Source organism: Parasteatoda tepidariorum, chromosome 2, assembly GCF_043381705.1.
Source record: "Parasteatoda tepidariorum isolate YZ-2023 chromosome 2, CAS_Ptep_4.0, whole genome shotgun sequence".
NCBI lineage: Eukaryota > Metazoa > Arthropoda > Arachnida > Araneae > Theridiidae > Parasteatoda > Parasteatoda tepidariorum.
The window spans coordinates 57,309,761-57,329,977 of NC_092205.1; the positions used below are offsets into that span (position 1 = coordinate 57,309,761).

The following is a 20,217-nucleotide window of genomic DNA, read 5'->3' on the forward strand; positions in this document are numbered from 1 at the left end:
TCTCCATGTAACGCAAATGCAGGTTATTTCTATCCAAAAGTCCTCTACGAAGGCAAATTTCTTCCAATAATTGATTCAGGAGTTCCCTTTGTTTTCTGGATTGGATTCCAAATTGCAAGGCTACCGAAGAAGTGAACATCAGTAGTCGTAAACAAAAAATTGGGTCGGCTGTTTCAAGACTGTTATAAAATAAAATATTCTGTTAGTGTAACTCTCTAGTACAGCGTTAACAAAACTGATTTCCGATAACAGTAATACATCAAACCAGTTATGATTTGAGCACAGAAGTTAGCAAGTTTGGTCGAACTTCAATTGAATTTTATACTACTTTTTACTTGTAAGTACTACTTTCTTATATGGAGAAGTTGCAGTGTACGAACCTGTAGCTTTTTTTGGCCGCAATCAGAGACCTAAATATGGAGCTACTTATACGTTGAAAGATTTGATGATATCAACCAACAATTTAATGCTTGATTATTCAGTAAATACTTATCTACAGAACGGCTTTGCTCAATACGAAGAAGAAAAAGGTTCATAAGCCTTTCGGACAAGTTGAAATACAAATTACAGAAAGAGAATCAAAAACGCAACCGTGATTATGGCTGGAATGAAACAAGTTGTTTTCTTTCTTTGAAGTGCATAGGATCTGTATCCCATGACTTCTAAAGTGTTTCGAATTCGAATCTTTACATGGAAGCGCTTAAGTACGTTAGTTCTTTCAGAAACGAACCTATGCATCCGTAAATTTTTAATGCAAAATGGCTATCACAAATTTCAGAAATGAATTTTAGAGATAATAAAAACTGTATCCAGCGTAGAGACCTTCATGACTACCTATATGTCCATATGGCTTAGGGATATTTTACTTCCGTCATGCATTTTAAAACGTGACCTGACTCGCGCATTTTGACCCTGGTTATATCTTTTCTCTCCGTGTTTTTCTTTTGTAATATGGTCTATTTTTTCTTTATTTTTGACAAAGGCTTAAAAGCTGCCCGAGTCTACAATCTTTCTTACAGATTTATAAATAAATTAAGACCATCCAGGATTATGTTGCCGACTTTGTTCTTACAGATTTATAATAAATTAAGACCATCCAGGATTATGCTGCCGACTTTATTTCCATGCTTACGGTGTGCACCAGACTAAGTCGCAGTTTTGTGTCTTGAAATTGATTAAGTAAAATCTACTGTCTATTCAACAATCGTAGTAATCATAGTACATTATTTACGTCTTACTAGAGCTGCACAATGGGCGATTGCCAATTGGAGATGGTCAGGGAAATATTCCTGAGGATGAACCGGAGATAACTGATCACAATTTTGGTCTTATGCTGAGGGGATAGCTCATCTGTTTTAGTAGTCCGATGGCCTGGGCGAAATCAAATACTTTAAGGTAGAACAGTTTAAAATGACCGATACAGTGAACCTTCGGTTCTTTCGCAGACTGATCAAAGTGCTCACTGACCACTGCCAGTGATACTTTGACTTCGGTGATCTTCTGGGAACCGTGACTCAAGATCAGTCCACTGTGGAGCTCTCTAACGAGCACACGAGTCTTTATCAAGTTGAAGAGATACAAATTAGAAAAGTTCACCAATAATACACATCAATGGTTTCAGTGGGATTTGAACCCGATGCCTCCACACTACAGAGTGTTTTTCAGATTGGCGAGATCACTCTATTAGGAACACCTCAAGCCTGGTCTTCATAGTAGGCTATTAGATATCTTTGAGGATTATTAAAAGTAACATTGCCGAGGATTAAAATTTTGTTCTAAAATTACAATCTGAAAAGCGCAAAGACATCCTAATGAAATAAAAAAAAGTGAGCCCGGAAAATCCTCATGGGACGAAGCATTTTGGAGTATACTATCTTATGTATTAAAACAGTTAAAATGACAGAAACTTACTATTTGGATTCGAAAAACCGTGTCATTATCAACCGAACGATTGATGCTATGTGCTATTATTTACAAAATTTAAAATGAATGAAGTATTAGGAAAAATATTAAAAAATTTCTGCGAGTTCATGATGCATCTTTTCCAAAACATTATTATTTTTTTTTTTTGAAAAAAGATAGCCATCAATGGGATCAATTTGTAATGAACCAGTTCAGTAGTACGTTGACTTGTGTTGGAAAATGCATTCGGTTAAATCGTGTTTCAAAGGGAAATAACACAATAAAAATTTACAAGACATTAGAAAGAAGAAAAAAAAAACAATTGCAAAAATCCGATTTTCAAAAAATTTAAAAGTTACCGTATGTGTCAAGCTCGGACGTGCTGTAAAATTTATGAATAAGTAAACTTGCGCCCTCAGTTAATTAATGGATTTGCTCACTCCTATCAAAATATTTTAGTGAAATACTATCATTTTAACTATATTTTGTAAATATGATTAAATTATATAAGTAAAGGGATAAATGGTTCTTTCTATGTAAATAGTTGAAATTGCTACTTTTTTTAACTGTAATAATTTTTAATAAATGTTGCAAAGTGTTATTGAAAGTTTTAGAGCAATTGAAGGGGAAGAAATGATGGCCCAACAGCTAAAAATATGCTCAAAATGAAGAACGCAAAATTTCGGCTATAAGCATTAGGCGTCACACGAGAGTAGATCGATAAGAAAACAGACTAGACTAGCACTTGAAGCTTCTAAAAAATATGGAGAAAAAGCAAGTTATGGACCTTGTATTGATGCATTATAGTTAGTTGTAAAAGTTTATATATTTATATATACATATTCCTTTTCACTCCAAATTGGACTATAGGGCTTCCATCATAGCTCTCCATCCCGCTCGATTTGTTGTCACATATTTTGCCTCTATCCATGCAATACCTCCTAGAAAAGAGAAGGCCTTAGCACAGGTCACCATAAACAAGAAATTTGAACCTTTAGTAGTCCAAACGTAATGACATCCTTCGTATTTTCCACCTCTGTGCAACTTCCTTATTTTTCATCGACTGCGCAGTTTATGTTCGTTACGTCGGACTACTAAATTGATCCGTGCTGAGGCCTTCGTTCTTTTAGGAGGTGTTGAACCATGCCTCTGAACATTTCAATTCGTTTACAGTTGTTCTGCGCCTTTACGTAGAACATGACCAATCCATTTAAGTTTTTTAATTTCCAGACCAATTGGTTTCTGTTTTGCTTTACCAAGGATTTCTGTATTATAAATTTTAAGGAGCTACTTAATACATAAGATTCTTCTTAAACAGTTGTTAATGAATACTAGAAGTTTTTTCATGTTATTTTTATTGCAGTGCCACGTCTCAAAGCCATATAGTAGGACAGATTTGACATTAGCATGGAAAATTTTAACTTTTGTTGAATTTGTTATGTATTTGTTTTTACAGAATTTATTGAGAATAGCGTAACTGCTTCAGGCTTTGTTTAATCTATATAGTATATTTTCATCGGTTCTTTTGTTGTTAATTATACTTCCAAGATACGTAAAACTACTGACCTCCCTAGTTTATTATTTTTTAAAAATGCGTTATTTGTTTAGAATATTAGTACTGTCCAATTGCCCCCCAAAAATTTTGAATGGTTACAAAAATTTGAATAGTTTCAATTTTCTGATATATTGTCTAGGTTCTATATAGCTATAAAAATTCCTCCGAATTCTTCCATCTCGAATTTTTCAATTACCCCGACCATTCGTGACCAGCCATCTTGAAAAATCACTAATTTTTAAACATCATCCTGTTTGTGTTTAAATTTTTTCAAAAATAAATTTTTTTTAAATATTTCTTTTTGCCAAATTAAATTATCTACAAAATTTGAGCTAGACTGAAACCTGAAGCTGTAATATTTCTTGAAACAGAACTCTTTGAATTTGAAGGTATTTTTTCAAAAGTATATAGATATAAAAAATAAAAAAATAAAAAAATTTAAATTAGTTACTGCCTAACTTAAACTAAAAATTGAATTCTGTGTCAAGGTTTGACTCAGTGATAATTACCTGTCGTAATTTTTCTTTGGTAAGGAACTACTGTTATGATTTTTTGGCGTTACTTGCTTCGTTCGTTACGGACATTTCATTGTTAGAATCATTAGGTGGAATTTTAATGTACGTGATAGCAAGAAAATTATGATCGGTAACCTTACTGACCCGATTGCAAATAAACTTAAAGATATCGAGTACATCTTCATAAACATAATCAATGCTCACCAGCACACAGCACCTATGCCCCATGAAAAACATCTTTATAAATGAACAGGGAATATCATTTCATATTTCACATTCTATGCAATATTTGTCATTATCAGTGCGCTACAAAAGCAATAATATTTTTAAACATCTATGCAGAGGATTACGTCCCCTTATTAGAGTCAAAATTATCGATAGATTTTTACAGTAAATGTAATAAATGATTGCGGCACCACGATAGCATAATCATGAAATCCAGCTCGAAAGTTGACTAACACTTTATAGAATTGTTCTAGAATTGAAAGAAAGGTTATACTTTATGTAAATTGATTTATATGTTTACTTATTAATGAAATTTCTGCCAACGATATTTACTACGAATACCCACCCCCCCACAAGTGTGTTGTTACTTACTTTTGTTTTTTTAATAATAACTGTCTTTGAACAGTCGACCCAATTTTTTGGGTTTACGACTACTAATGTTTAACTCCGCACTCTTGTAATTTTAAACACAATCCAAGAAATGGGATACTCCTGGATCAAGTATTGGTAAAAATTTGCCATCGTTGAGGACTATTATAGAACTAACTAATTTGCGTTAAATGGACAGGAAGACCACGAGAACCTCTCACAGTAAGCCTGACGGCAAAGGGACTAACCCATGATCCGTTTACCACCGTGGTCGATGCAAGCCGGAGGCGGATTCGTATTGACCTGCCATCGCTGGGATTCTAACCCGGTTCACCTCGGAAGGCGAAAGCTCTATCCCCTGAGCCATCGCGGCTTTTACTTATGCCACTTGGCAACACCAGCAAGCCTGCTTGAAATCAAGCGAATTTAAAGCAGATGATTCGTTTCTTGCTTTTCAGTTGTGCTATCTACGACCAAGAGTTCAAACTTAATACAAGTCACAGCCAGTTTCACAAAAAGGACCCAATCATATTCCCTTCAGCCACAGATCGTAATTTCAACCTGAACCAACGAACGATCAATCTCCATTTCGGTATCACCAGAGGTACTGATTTATGGGAACTGACTATATTGCGATCCAGACAGATTTAACGTGCGCGAGTTACCATCTAATATACACAGGGATTCTTTAGCCAGCGGGATTCGAAAATCCGTTCTCACGAACAAGAGCCCAACGCCCTACCAACCAGGCTCTCCCGACTTGGTGTCTCAAGTCTATTTTACATGCAGTTCAAGTTTTAACTAGGGTGGTATTTTGGCAATAAAAAAAAGAACGAAAACGTGCTTAAAATAGAGCATATTACGCATGCTTTCGAACCCAACGGCTTCGTTGAAAAACTTGAATAAAGTTACAGGCATAAAAGATGCCAAAAACCCTGTTGAACGATGTGCTGTATAACAATTAGAAACTGGGGCTACAACTTGGCCAAAAGGCCCAGTTTCAAGTTTTAATAATTAGAGCTTCATGGTGAAAAAGTAGCTTAAGAATTTCCAGCTGCTCAAGAAAAGATGTTAGTTTTAAAAAGAATGTGATGACAGATGTAACTTTAAAAAAATTATACATTTCAGTACCTACATTAGCGATCATCAATCGTTTGCTTCAAGCCGCAACTTAACTTATCGATGAAGTTAGCATTGCCTATCGTCGTGCGACTTGTAAACATTCTAATAATGATACTCATTCTAATAATGATACTCAATCCAGAATTTGATAAAGTCAGAGATAAGGCATTCTGTCTAGAACTTAGTTTTATGGTGCAACGAATAGTTTGTCTATGGAAAGAACTCCCTTCGCCACAAAGTCTAAGGCCGTCTGCTGCTACAAAAACAAGAAATAGCGCATTTAAAAGAGGGGAGTTTCTTTCTCCCCTGAGCCTCACAGACCCGAGACAAAACATGTCGTAAACATTGACCCGACATCCCGACTGGAAATAGTTGAACCTCATAACCACAGTTGGAGCCACTGATCCAGATGAATGGCGAGGAGAGTTCTTTCCATGGACAGACTATACGCTATTTGCTTCGTGAAAATAAAAGCAAAATTGTTTAATTAGGCTAACTACNCAGGCACGCTAACCACTCGATCACCTGGTCGGCGATTTTTAACGTAAATGCAGCAAATGAGTGCAGCACCACGATAGCATAACCACGAAATCTAGCTCGAAAGCTCACTGACACTTTTTAGAACTATTCTAGAATTGAAAGATAAAGAAATCTTATGCTTAAAAGTAAATTGATTGATATGTTTAATTATTAATGAAATTTCTGCCAACGATATTTACTACGAATGCCCCCCAGAGGTGTGGTGTCACTTATACCTTCTTTTTTTTTAAAAAATAATAACTGTTTTTGAATAGCCGACCCAATTTTTTGGATTTACGACTACAAATGTTAAACTCCGTAAACTTGTAATTTTAAACACAATCCAAGACAAGGGAAACTCCTGGATCAAGTATTGGGAAAAATTTGCATTCATGGAGGACTTTATTATAGAACTAACCCACATTTGCGTTAAATGGACCGGAAGACCACGAGAACCTCCCACGGTAACGTTGACGGCAAAGGGACTAACCCATAATCCGTTTACCACTGAGGATATTTCACGTCAGCACTGTGGTCGGTGCAAACCGGAGGCGAATTCGTATTGACCTGCCACTGCTGGGATTCGAACCTGGTTCACCTCCGAAGGCGAACGTTCTATCCCCAGAGCCTTAGCGGCTCTTACTTATGCCACTTGTCCACACCAGCAAACCTGCTTGAAATCAAGCGAATTTTTAAGGCAGAGGGTCCGTCTATTGCTTTTCAGTGGCGCTATCTACGGCCAAGAATTAAGACTTCAGCCACATACACATCACAGCCCGTTTCACAAAAAAGACCCAATCATATTCCCTTTATCCGCAGATCGTAATTTCGACCTGATCCAAAGAACGATCAATCTCGAATTCTGTATCAGCAGAGGTATTGATTTATGGGAAGTTTGAGTATATTGCGATCCAGACAGATTTAACGTGCGCAAGTTACCATCTAATACACAGGGATTCATCAGCCAGCGGGATTCGGAAATCCGTTCTCACAAACAAGAGTCCAAAGCCCTACCAACCAGGCTCTCCCGGGTTTGGTGTCTCAAGTATGTTTTACTTGCAGTTCAAGTTTTAACGTGGGTGGTATTTTGGCAATAAAAATAGGAGCTAAATCGAGCATATTATGCATGCTTTCGAACCCAACGGCTTCATTAAAAAAACTTGAACAAAGTTACAGGCATAAAAGATGCCTAAAGTTCTATATTATTGCGGGGATGATTGGAACTTCTGTTGAACAATGTACTGTAAAAAAATTAGAAACTAGGGTTACAACTAGGCCAAAAGGACCAGTTTCAAGTTAATTAGGGCTTCATGGTGAAAAAGTAGCTTAAGAATTTGCAGCTGCTCAAGATAAGATGTTAGTTTCAAATAGAATGTGATAACTGTAAGTTAAAAAAATACGCATTTCAGTACCAACATTAGCGATCATCAATCGTTTGTTTCAAGCCTCAACTTAGCTTATCAATAAAGTTAACATTGTCATCGTCGTGAGACTTGTATAGATTCTAATAAGGACACGCTCGAGTCTACTGGTAATCCACGATTTGATAAAGCATTTTGTCTAGAACTTAGTTTTATGGTGTAAAGTACAGTTTGTCTATGGAAAGAACTGTTTTCGCCACAAAGTCTAAGGCCGTCTGCTGCTACAAAAACAAGAAATAGCGCATTTAAAAGAGGGGAGTTTCATCCGTTAGCCTCTCCGGCCTGAGCCAAAACATGTCGTAAATATTGACCAGGCACCCCGACTGGAAATAGTTAAACCTCATAACCACAGTTGGGGCCAATGATCCAGATGAATGGCGAGGGAAGTTCTTTCCATGGACAGACTATCTGCTATTTGTTTCGCGAAAATAAAAGCAAAATTGCTTAATTAGGCTAACTACCATTCTATGCATTGAAAATAAGTCATTGATTTGCAAACAAATTTAATGCCAAATCTCGAAAAGAATTTACAATCAGAAAAATTAAACTATAGAACTAAAGTTGAATCAGAAATAGAAAGGTATAATAGATTTTTTACATGCATAAACATATGCACCAAATACGAAAAAGCATTCTAAAAATAAGTGTATAGTCATTACAGATTTACGGCACACGGTGGCTGCAACTCCCGCATTCTTATGGTCGAAAAGCATCTTTTCTTCTGGTTCCAATGATTTTTCTACAGAGTCAGCTATATCCTTCAACACATAGTCTTTAACGAGTCGCATGTTTGACTTTTTACAATCAATCAAGAAATGCAACTGTTCCTCCATACTTTGAATGGTTTCAGTTATCATTTGAGAGCATTCTTTCAAAACTTCCGACGAGGGTCTTCTCTTATTTATTATTTCATCCATACCCATTTCCTTTATCTTCGCGCAATGGTTCTTAGTCTCATTCTTTATTTTTCTGGCAAGATCCTTTGTTGCTGTCTCGATGACTTCTAGCTGGAAGCTGGCTGTCGTCCCAGCCGTTTCAAACAGGTCGGCCACATCGGCGGATGAACTACAGCAGAGTTGCACCGAAAAGTTACTCAAATCACTTTCTGATGTTGCCTCGCTTGTTTCGTGATCCAGGTGATTTGCAACAGCATCTGATTCCTGAATCTTTTTCTGTGACTTGGCTGAGGTTTCGGTAATCATTCTTGCCCCTAATAAAAATAAACATTGAATATATTTCCAACTGAAGTATTTTAATGGTAAGTACAAACGTTACACGGAAGCTCGGTCATGTGTTCATTTATCGCAGCAAAAATTGAGATTGAAATTCGCAATATAACGAGAAATCGAGTCAGATAGTTGTGCAATAATACCCTTCTTGCATAGTCTGTCTAAAAGCGAAATGTAATGAAGATAGTTATAAAACAATCAGAGGATTAGATGTAGAGTAATGGTTATATAACAGGAATCAGGCATACTGCGCTAAATTCAAAATACAACCAGCAATGAGCCTTAACTGAAACAAAAATGAAACAGTGCAAAAATTATGTATGCTGCAAAGAAAAAAAAATATAGATTGAAATTACAAAATTAGCGGCGTAAGCTAAGCTTGAAATCAGCATTTATGCGCAGATTAGGTAGGTCTATGTAGCTATAGAAAACTATGCTTGAAAATTAGTTTTCCTCCTGCTACATCAAGAGATTCGTGTTACAAGTTTTAATACATAGATTTTGAATTGAACATGTTTTATTGCAATTCCTGATTTTCAACTCTAATTTGTGCTAATCTCATAATTTACTACCACTTGTCATCTCTTTTAACCAGTGATCTGAAAAACTACATTGTTTTGTAGTTAACTGCAACTACTTTTTTTAATGCAGTCTAATATAAACTTTAGAAACGAGACTACTTTTAGGAGGCGAGATAAGCTTCACAGCAGATCTTTATTTTTTACATCCATGTTCAAAATTGTTGAATTAAAATAGGTTTATTTTAAAATAGGTTTATTTAAAAAGGAAGAACTATTATATATTTTTTTCTTGTTTACATGATTCAGTTTGTTATCCTAAACCATTTTTTCGCGAATTTGTTCCTTTTTTGAATTGCCAAGGCAGTTCAACACTGTCTTCATGAACCTTTAAAGTATCTACCATTTTCCTTATTTCTGAAGTAAAAGAAATTATCGTAGGGAAATATAATTACGCATGTGATTTAAGTATCAGGATTTCCAGAAAACAAACTGTTGCCATTTTTTATGAAATAAACGCTGCTCTGGAGCACCAAACATAATTCTTATCAACGTTCGGCCTTGTTATAACGTTGAAAAGGATGTTCCATGGCACAAAAGCCATAATCTGCTACTTAATGGGAAAACAATTTTACTCAATATAATTAAATCTAACTTATAAACTGAGTATGGTGTAAAAAATAAATAAAAAATCACTAGGAATTAAAGATGTTTACGATACCTTTGGATCATGTGACCAGTGATTTCCTGAAGCTAAGCTTCTTGAAGAAAAATATCTCAGTGAAAAACACAAACTGGTTATCGTTAGATAAATATGTAAAGTTTAATGGTACAAGATCCGAAGTCTGCTATACTACGCCAAACATTAAAAGCACTATGTAGTCTGATCAAACGCTTCAAGCTAAGTCTGAAACTAAATTGATAAAATTTAAACGAGCCATCCAATATTATTATACAGTTTTCAATATAACGCGTTCTTTCAATTAAACTTTCAACGAAACAGACAAATGAATTAGGAGGATTCCGCAAGCTTGCTATGATGCTACCCAAAATAAAACTGCACTATTTTACACAAATATCGCCAAAGGGATAACACTCAAAACATAGAAAACCTTACACTTTATGTTGTGATATTAATTTTGATAAATTTATTTTAGGCTCACGACCCGTTAGAATTCATAAATTACAGTAAACTCGTATGAATGGTAACATTAAGCGTACATTTAAATACAAATTACAATAATAAAACTTCCTAGAATATTAAGCCTGTTCACACATCGCTATGTAAGTATAGCATAAGCGGATGGATACACCGAAAGTTTCCTAAATTTCTTCCGGTTTGAGGTAAACGAAAATCTGTTCAATGTACCGAAAATTATTCTCTTTTTCAGATTTTATTTTGCTTACGGTATAGATCAGAATTGCATTTGATCGAAAAAAATTCGAAAGGAAAAGACTTTATAAAGCAAAAGAATGACAAATTTAGTCTTAACTTTACGCAAAAGTAGCTTTTTACTTTTGAGACGTAATAATGTAACAGATACGAAATATCTCTTACACGGTTTTTTTTTAAGCGTATATCTTCACTCCAACTGCTTTGACAGACGAGAGTTTTCTGTAGTCAATACGTTAGGGAATTTTCCATGCACGCAAAATTGCTATTTATTATAATAACTATTTCCCGTTCGCGTATTGACAAAACATACCGTAGATTGTAAAAGGGTTGGCGAAAATTTCTATCGGTGTTAAAGGAGCTTCTCGCAAATCGCCAAACAGCTGTGTGCTTATGTTTTTGTTTTGTTTTTTGTATCAAGTATCTATCATTCACCAAGTTACATATGGGTGTGACATTTCAGAGTTTCAAATAAGCTGATCTTCATTAGATTCTTCTGCATTAAATGAAATATAAAGCGTATTTTTTTGTTATAGCTCCGACATAATCGTTTGTATTTGTTAACATAATTGTGTTTATTAGCCATATTACGTCTATCATAGATATCTTTAAGACGTCTATACTTGTTGAGGATNGATTCCTTTTTACAACTTTCGAAATCAAAAAATTTGACAAAGGTCCACGAATGTCTACGACATTGAGAAAACCCAAAAGTTAGAATTTGAAACCAGACTTAATTTAAGGTAATTTTAGAAGCTCTTACAGCTCAGAATTTAAGTTTATTGCTACAGATGAAGCTTTACTTCGAGACATTAAATGAGCGAGTAATTTATATAGTATTTTCAAGATTTATTAGGTCAGTTCTAAAACTTTAACAGCTGCATATTGTGTTAGGTTGTTCGATGAAAAATTTTTTAAAATTGATTGATTTTAACAGTGAAAATAACTAATGGGCATCATTGCAGTCACTAAATTAAAACCAAGCAGCATATTATAGTAACCATAGAGTATTGAAAATAATTTTCAGCAGCCAATATCCAAACGAGAAAGTTTAGGATTCTGTTTTATACCTCATAGTCTCCGAAATGTTTGCTTCTGACTTAAAATGCTTTAAAAGTTTACACTTATATAAAAGTTTTTAAATAGATTCAATATAGGCTATTTTTTTAAGAAATATTTTTATGCAATTTCCTTGTAATTGATGTCAAAAGTTCATCTATGTTGAAAGGCATTGATATTAGGAAGTTTGACTTTATGAAAATGGAGTTTTGAAAAGTTAATTTCATAAAGACCTAAATGTACAATAATTTTTTATTGAATTTAGAATTTTAACTTCTCAAAAGTTTGCTATATTGCAAAAAAACACCTAAACACATACGCGATACTACGAAAACTTAGCGAAATTAAACGATATTTTGGACTAATTCTGGATCAAAAAGTTAAAACCAAACACTTAAATACTTAATGGTTTACAGTTTATTTAATTCGTTTTTACTTACTAGTTTTAGTGTTTGTAATAATAGAATCCTGTGCAATAGAAGGTTCCAACAAGTGGGAGCACTAAAAGTCTTTGCAGAATCTCCTAAGCTTATAAAGCGTGCTAAAGAAGCTTGTAAGTTTCAACTGTTTCCTGATCGATACGGGCAAAATTTATCGCAATAGTATCGAAAGAGGGAATTTGTCGCGTATATAATTTTATACTGTGGCGTAACTACCACCAGAAATATTGAATACCAATTCCCTAGCATATAAGAGATGTTAACTTGAACCCATCTAGAGATACCTTTTGTTAGATGAAGGTTGATATAGTCTATAATTAATTTCCCTCAATACTATTTTAAAGTCAGCTAGAATACTTAAATTTTATCTGGAACTCCGTACTGGTCTTAATTGTTCTTTGACGAGAAAAATTTATCGGGATATGATTGCCGAAATAAATTTAATGTCTACCAAAGTTCCTACATTTTAACTAAAGCACTAAAACTTGAACAAGCTCTGAGCTGGATGCATACCTGCCAACTTTTAATCCTTTCGAGGATGGTTTTCCTCAGTGGTAGTAAATTCGAATTTAAATTACATTTTTAGGCAGAAACATATGCTGTTTTTGAATAAAGCTTAAGTGGACAAATACGACAGTATTTTATATCAATATATATGATTAAATATTTTGCAAATAGTGGTGGTCAAAAAGATTTTAAATTAAGTTTATAAATGGAAGGAATATATAGAAAGCATAAATTTTACTACCACTTTACAGAAATAAAATTTTACGCCAAATGCGTAAAAGTTGGCAGCTCTGTGGATGATATCCTAAGTTTTAGATGTTTCGACAGTTTCAAATAGAATCACATTATTGCTAATAGAAAATTTTGGTTAAAAAGAAATCCCCGACTAGTAGCTAAAATAAAATTTCCTCTGGAGCTCTAAATGATAGCAATACATGCAATGGTTTCTTAACCAGTATGAATAGCATTTATCGTCAACTTTATGTTACATAAAAATGCCCGACCATCAGCTAGATAGAACTTATAACACCTCTGTGCTTGACTGCAATGCTAGTTTTCCAACTGCTACAAACAGAATTTGTCATATTATGTATCTCCAAATGCAAATTACTGACTAGCTAAAGCAGCGGTTCCCAAAGTGTGGTACGCGTACCCCCAGGGGTACGAGAACAGTTTAGCGGGGATGCGCTTTCTTATGCGAAATATCTTGCAACAAACGAAAATTTCAAAATTTTTTTATTTAAAATCAAAGTCAACCATGAAAATTTACGATTATGTATTGGCAATTTTGGCCAGGCAATTGGCAATTACCTATTGGCAATTTTTTGCAGAGTTAACAGTTAATAATTAGTGGTGTCAACAGTTAGTGGTTAATTAACTTTTGTGCAATTTTTTAACAGTAAAAAATCTATTCATTTTTTTGTTAGGGGTACACAGCGTTACGAAAAATTTAGAAAGGGTACACAAAAGTCATAAGTATGGGAAACACTGAGCTAAAGTGATGAAATTCCAACTGAAGATTAATCATTGATTAAAAGTTTCGATGATTTTCTAAACACTACAGAGAGAATTAATAGTCAACTGAAATAATTAGAATTTTGTTTTAACATTAATACGCATGCAGCAATATTTTATAATAAAAGGACATTTATTTTTTGTATGTTTAATTAATGAAAATGAAAAATTTAAATTTAATTTTTCATTTTGATTCTGAAGCACAAAAATTATTCCTCTTTTTTTAAAAAATTTTAATCAAATTATCTACTAGAGTATTCAGCAGAGTTCAGAGAATATCTCGTCCCAGGAAAAGCAGACACATTTTTTAAATAATTTATAAGTCTAAGAATTTCATATCTAGCGTCGCGATACTTGTGCCACGTATGTCCTTTATCATTACCAGTGTTACGAAATTCTATTTCATTATTTTACTCACCATTATTCATGCGTCACGCATGCCTTCAGCATTCATATTTGGTTTACTGCATATTAAAACGATTTTATAAAGTTTTCGTTGCACAACTGTCGTACACCGCAGTTTGACAGAGAGAAAAACAATATTTTTTTAGTTTACAAATTAAATATTCAAAGTATAATAAACCATATTTTTATAAAGTTGTTTCAGTGACTTTGTTTTGAGCGACAATGAAAGTTTTTTACTTTATTCCTGCTATATTAAAAAAAATGAAGTTTTAAAAGCTGGTTTAATTTTGCTTTTTAATTTTTATGTTAATACACTTTATCGAATGGAACAAAAAGTCAAAATTTAGTCCGAAAACGACTTAAGAGTCCCTTGTAACTGTTTTGACATTATTGTAAGTTGCGATTTTTATACAACATCACGAATAAATAAATTTCTACAGAACACAAAGCTTCATAATTTTTTTTAAAAAGTTTCTTCCCAAATAAACAGCATATACGTCGAATAAACTAAAACTATTACAGAATATTTATCACGTCAAAGATTAATAAATTTACTTTTTATACTTACTTCAAAAAGAAAACGTTACCAGCGAAAGGACTTGACAAACACAAATAGAAGAAAGTGGTGGCAGAAGCTATTCGTTTTTTAGTAGCAGAATAACTTCGTTACTGAATTTTGATTATTTCAGTTGTTTAATTTGGAACGCTATTGGTTACTCAATTTTGCCTGATTTCAATTACAACTGAAAACAGTTACGGGGCCTCCCTGGCCGAACGGTGTAGCCGGCCAAACACTGTGCAAAGCGTGGAGGTAGCGGGTTCGAATCCCGCTGTTATCCTGGATGTATCTTCATGCTGTCTTCTTTGTATTGTGATATCTGTTCTTATTTTTGAGAAAGGTTTAAAAGCCTGAATTCAGCACACAAACCTGCAAATGTATGTAATTCCAATGAACCAATAATAAAAGCAGTTAAAATGGGGCCTACCCTGTCAAGCAGACTTGGAGTTCGATCAAACGCTCTGTAGAGCAGAGGTAGCGAGTTTGAATCCCGCCTTAATCCTAGCTCGATGTATCTTAATGATTTCTCTCTACAACTTGTACTGCCAGTTTCTCAGCTAGACAAATGCTTATAAGAAATACTTTGTAATGAGCATCACACAATGCTGCAAATGTGTAACAATAAATAAATGCAGCTAAAATGGGTTTACTTCCTCAATTTAGACATTTATCTGAAGGGGAAGGAAATTTCTCCATATCAATATACCATTGGTACTGCTCAGCAGCTGACCATGGTACTTTCGATTCAACAGATTTTATGGGCACGTATATTGCATGCATTCGATGGGTCTTAGCGGAGTTGAGGATTGAACCACGGAATCTGCTGACCGGAGTCTTATTCTCCAGTGTTGAGAACAAATGCTTGCATATATATGCGTAACAATAAATAAATAAATTTAGCCGGTGTGACCAAAAGACACGGGATAGTAACAAAAATGATCGCAGTTTAGCTAAAAGAACACAGAGTAGCTCTAAAGAGTTTCAGCTCAGAATGGCTAAAAATTAAAGTAAAACAAACTCAGTTATATGTTCATCCTCCTAACAAAATGAAGCGTAATCGTAGTGGGTTCGAATTCCGTCGTGACTCTGGCTATACGTTTTATTCTCACTTTTGTGATGTTTGTCCGTAATACAGTATTTCAATTTAACAAATGCTTTTATGTCGGTTTTGGAGTAATGGTACTTAGGAACTTTTATTTGCGTCACACTAAAGCTGCACAATGAGCTATTGGAGATGGTCTGGAAAATGTCTCTGCGGATGATTCGGAGGCAACATTAATACGTCACACCCCATTTTACAGAGAAGACACACTCGCACACCATTCATCTGAAGATCGTAATTTTGCCCTGAAGCAGAGCACGTTCAATCTCCGATCCAGTACCCCCCAGAAGTACTGATTTGTTATGGGAACGTGGAACACTTTGTGACCTCGACAAATTTAGCAGCCACCAGTCACCATTTTATTCACCGGTGGGGATTGAACTCACGACCTCTCAGACATGAGTCCAATGCCCTACCATCTAGGATCCCGGTTTTCATATTGAACACAAAAACCTGCGTATGTATGTGTAATAATAAATTAATAGATAATTTAAAGATACCAGAACAACAACAAAAATGAGAGCAGGTTAGCTTTCCAAACATAGAACAGTTCCGAAGAGCTTTAGCACTGATAAGCTAAAAGTTAAAATAGGCCAAACACAGTGAAATTTTCTTCCTCCAAAGAAGATGAAACGTGGTAGTGGGTTCGAATTTCATCGGGACTTTAAATGTATGTTTAATTGTCTCTTTTGTGATGTCTGTCCATAATGCAGGATTTCAATTTAACAAAGGTTTTTATGCTGTTTTTTTTGCAGTATTTGGGGCCGTAGTAATATGGATATATATTCTACTCACTTTAATATTTAGAGTCCTCAGGGTGAACCATCTTTTTTATCGAGGTGACAAGCCTTCAGATTTATATATGAATGAAGAACAATGAATACAGTTAATTAGAATAAGGTGGCTTAGAAACTACATGCGACAGAGTTGGTAGGTAGCAAGTTCGTGCAATCGAAGTCAGTGAAGAAACTCAACGCTTGGAAGCGAATAGCAAAAAGCAATTCATTGAAGTAGTACTGAGCATTGACTCCTAATGACATGCAACACAATTGTGTGTTAGTTTTTCTTTCAAAGATAACTTTCAAAAGGCGGTGATTTGTTTTGGACACATGGCTCAGTAAAATCAGTATGATGGATATGATAGTGAAAGTTTTGAGTTAAGGCCACTGCGCCAATAAATTGTTTATTGAAAGTAGAGAGACACAATTAGCGAAATATAAATTCTTTTAACTCTCCAACGGTGTTTTATGCCAGATATCTGGTGCCTTATTGTGGTGGGTCGTCAACACATGCACAACAGTGCACAGCATTCAATATCACCTGAGAAATATTGTACTCGATTTCCAAATTCTTAAGCGAACCCTTAATGAAATGCCGCACTCAAATCATTAGAAAATGATTGTAATTTCTTTCTGAAGACAATCATACATTTTACGCACAAATATTTCACATTCTTTAATGATTTTCTTTTAAATATATTTGTAGTGGGATTGGTAAGGCAGAAAATAACATGATTAAACTATAAAACTTTTTGAAAAATAATTTTTTGTTTAAAAATATTAGTATTCCATTTGCTAATGTTTTTTTTTAAATTTTTTTATTCCTTACACTGATGTTTCTTTAATATCTACCAATATATATGCAGTCAAATTTAGTATGAATCCGAATCCTAATATTGTATCACGATTCGAACATCTGCGATTTCGACGTACGCATTCTGATGCCGTAATATTGGCATTCGCGGTTCTGTATGATACGATCTGATACGTGTGGGTACTTTTGTGGGTTCTTTCCAAGAATCGTGCAAGGTAAAATTTTTGTTTAAAAAAAAGCAGTAAAAGTTTTGTTTTGCTTTCGTAGTTAAAATATTTGGTACTCTACCGTTTCCGTGGCAGCTAAAATATTACCAATATCATATCGTGCACAGTAAATAAACTACGAATTCGTCAGTAGTTAAAATATTTGGTACATTTCTGTTTCCAAGATCCACTAAAATATCATCAAATTGTTAATTACGACAGTGATATTTTAATTGTGATAATAGATTATACTGGCTTAGTGGTAAGAGATACTAATGATATTCTAGTAATGGGTAAGTCGTCCCCAGAAACGCAATAATACCAGATCTTACTAAGGCTGCTAATAGAGACATCCAAGACATAAGCTTAGCTATATCACTGCGTGGATAAATTAATCAATTATCGTTTGCATTATTATTATTGAACGATTCAAATTCCTATTCCAATAGAAACGTATCCCTATTGGTTGCTATCAGCAATTGATTGATTATTGATAGATTTCCAGAAGTCGAGTGACGTCTGCATTAGCATCTCTGTAAAAAAATAACCTTAGGCATATTTTCCAATAAGTGAATAAATTACGTTGATCATTTTTTAGAACCACACCCAGCGAGCCCCACAAAATTGCCATTAAGTTCACGTTTAGGGTTCGGAAACGAATTTGTATTACAGCCGTTTTCAGTAGCTTACTTGCTGTTACTCGTATCTGTATCCAATGGCAACGAAGTCGATTATTTTCAAGTCGAATGCCTCTCTTGGAGAAAAAAAAATCTAATAAATCCAAAAAAAATCTTTAATGTCGGAAGAATGGAGAAGATTGACAAATCCTATTAATAGTTATCGATGATTGGTTTATATCTCCAGACAGAGGCAGACGAAAACAGCTTCTTTAAATCAATACACGAAAAGAAGTAATTTAGCAAAGGCGATTGAGTTTGGGAAAGATATCTCTTTTGATAAGAATAGTAATAAACATATTGCTCAGAAAGAGCACTAAAGTTTAATGACGTAAAAAATTAAGTACATATAATTTATATAGTTTATGGAGGGTTTTTTTTCCTCTCTTAATGTACGCATAGTAATATTTTGATATTGATTGTATGGAACTTTATGAGGAATGTTATTTATGTTGTTTGTTTTTCTTAGATCAAAAATGAATTTTCGGAATCCGGATTAATTGCCTCATTTTTTTCGCTCCCGACATTTCACCCTTTAAAATTTTTGCTGCAGCTTAGGTAATGAGTTTAATCGTTAATTAGAAGTTATTACAATTAATCATTAGTTAGAGTTGATTTCAAATAAAATTACCATAATGGATGACATTTTATCAAATTTGAACAAATTAGCTTAAATGTTAATAAATTGTCAATGGCAAATAAAGACTATATCTCGCCAATATTTTACGACAGCAAGTTTCCAATTGGTGAAAATGATGAAGCTTTAACAATAATTTAAATTGCTCACATTTTTAGCGTTTCAATCTGCTGCCATAATAGATGCTTTCTAATATTGCACTTTCACTGTTGCCAAATGTACTTGGCATATTTTTTCACTTCAAAAACACTCTCAATTTGTCATTCTGTATATTTTTATACATTGAGATTTATGAAATTGAATGACTTTGTAAAAAAAAAGTTATATGAAGTCAAATAAGATTAAAATAAGATCTTTCCTACAAGAAACATCAATTTTTTTTCAATAATGTCACTTCGAACAATTTTACTCTAAGTTCTTCTATAATATTACGAAAACCTGAAACCGAAAAAAGAAAAGGCATGAATACTTTTATTAACTTTCAATCTAATGATTCGATATTAGTATAGAGGTGAGATATGCACCATGGACCAATTTTAGCACCTTTTTTTGCAAAAAATAAATAATAATTTAAAGAAACTTAATAGATAATTATTTAAAAACTTAAAAAAATAATTTAAAAAAAAACTTAATAAATTACAGCATAAAAACCTTTGAAAAAATTTGCGGAATAACTTTCCTATTAATATAATTTTTTCGTGAAAATTGTCTTGGTAAGCACTTCGAAAAAATCTTTTTAAAGTAAAACTAGGACTAAACTATAATATAGTGTTGTACGATTATTGATTGAAGGATTATCAATCAAAAATTACTTTTTAACATAGCTTACATAAGCTAAAAAAATCAAGTTGATTGTATACGTACCGTAAACCGGGGCGAGTCGACCCATTTTTTCAGTTTGTCAACTTTCAAGTGGTCAAACTTTTGTAAATATTAAAAAAAAGGCTTTTGATAGGTGTTTCGGAATCGCTATTTATCCCTCTTTAAAGCTGTGAAATCGATTTTAGAAAATATTAACAGTTACGCTGTTACTGTATATTTTTATAGAACTGCTGACAAATCTCTCGTATGGGGCGAGTCTACCCATTCTACTAAAATGAATGTTAACATTGTAAATAATCAAATTTTACTATTAAATTGTTATTTTAGTTACTATATAGGATATTTATGAAGTAAAATTCATAACTTTATTATATATTCCATTTTTTTATTCATAAAATAACACAAATTGAGTATTTGATCGATTATCA

The 20,217-nt window shown here is 33.8% G+C and overlaps 1 protein-coding gene and 1 long non-coding RNA gene across 2 annotated transcripts in view; one reads left to right on the forward strand and one right to left on the reverse strand.

The window, feature by feature from the left end:
• LOC107441722 (SKP1-related A) overlaps nucleotides 1-20,217 on the forward strand; it is a 315,013-nt gene that overhangs the window by 117,388 nt on the left and 177,408 nt on the right. The window lies entirely within an intron of this gene.
• LOC107441723 (uncharacterized) lies at nucleotides 8,115-15,254 on the reverse strand. The gene is made up of 2 exons (XR_011636160.1): nucleotides 14,762-15,254; nucleotides 8,115-8,838 (listed from the first exon to the last, which is right to left on the reverse strand). It is a non-coding gene; the product is annotated as an uncharacterized lncRNA (long non-coding RNA).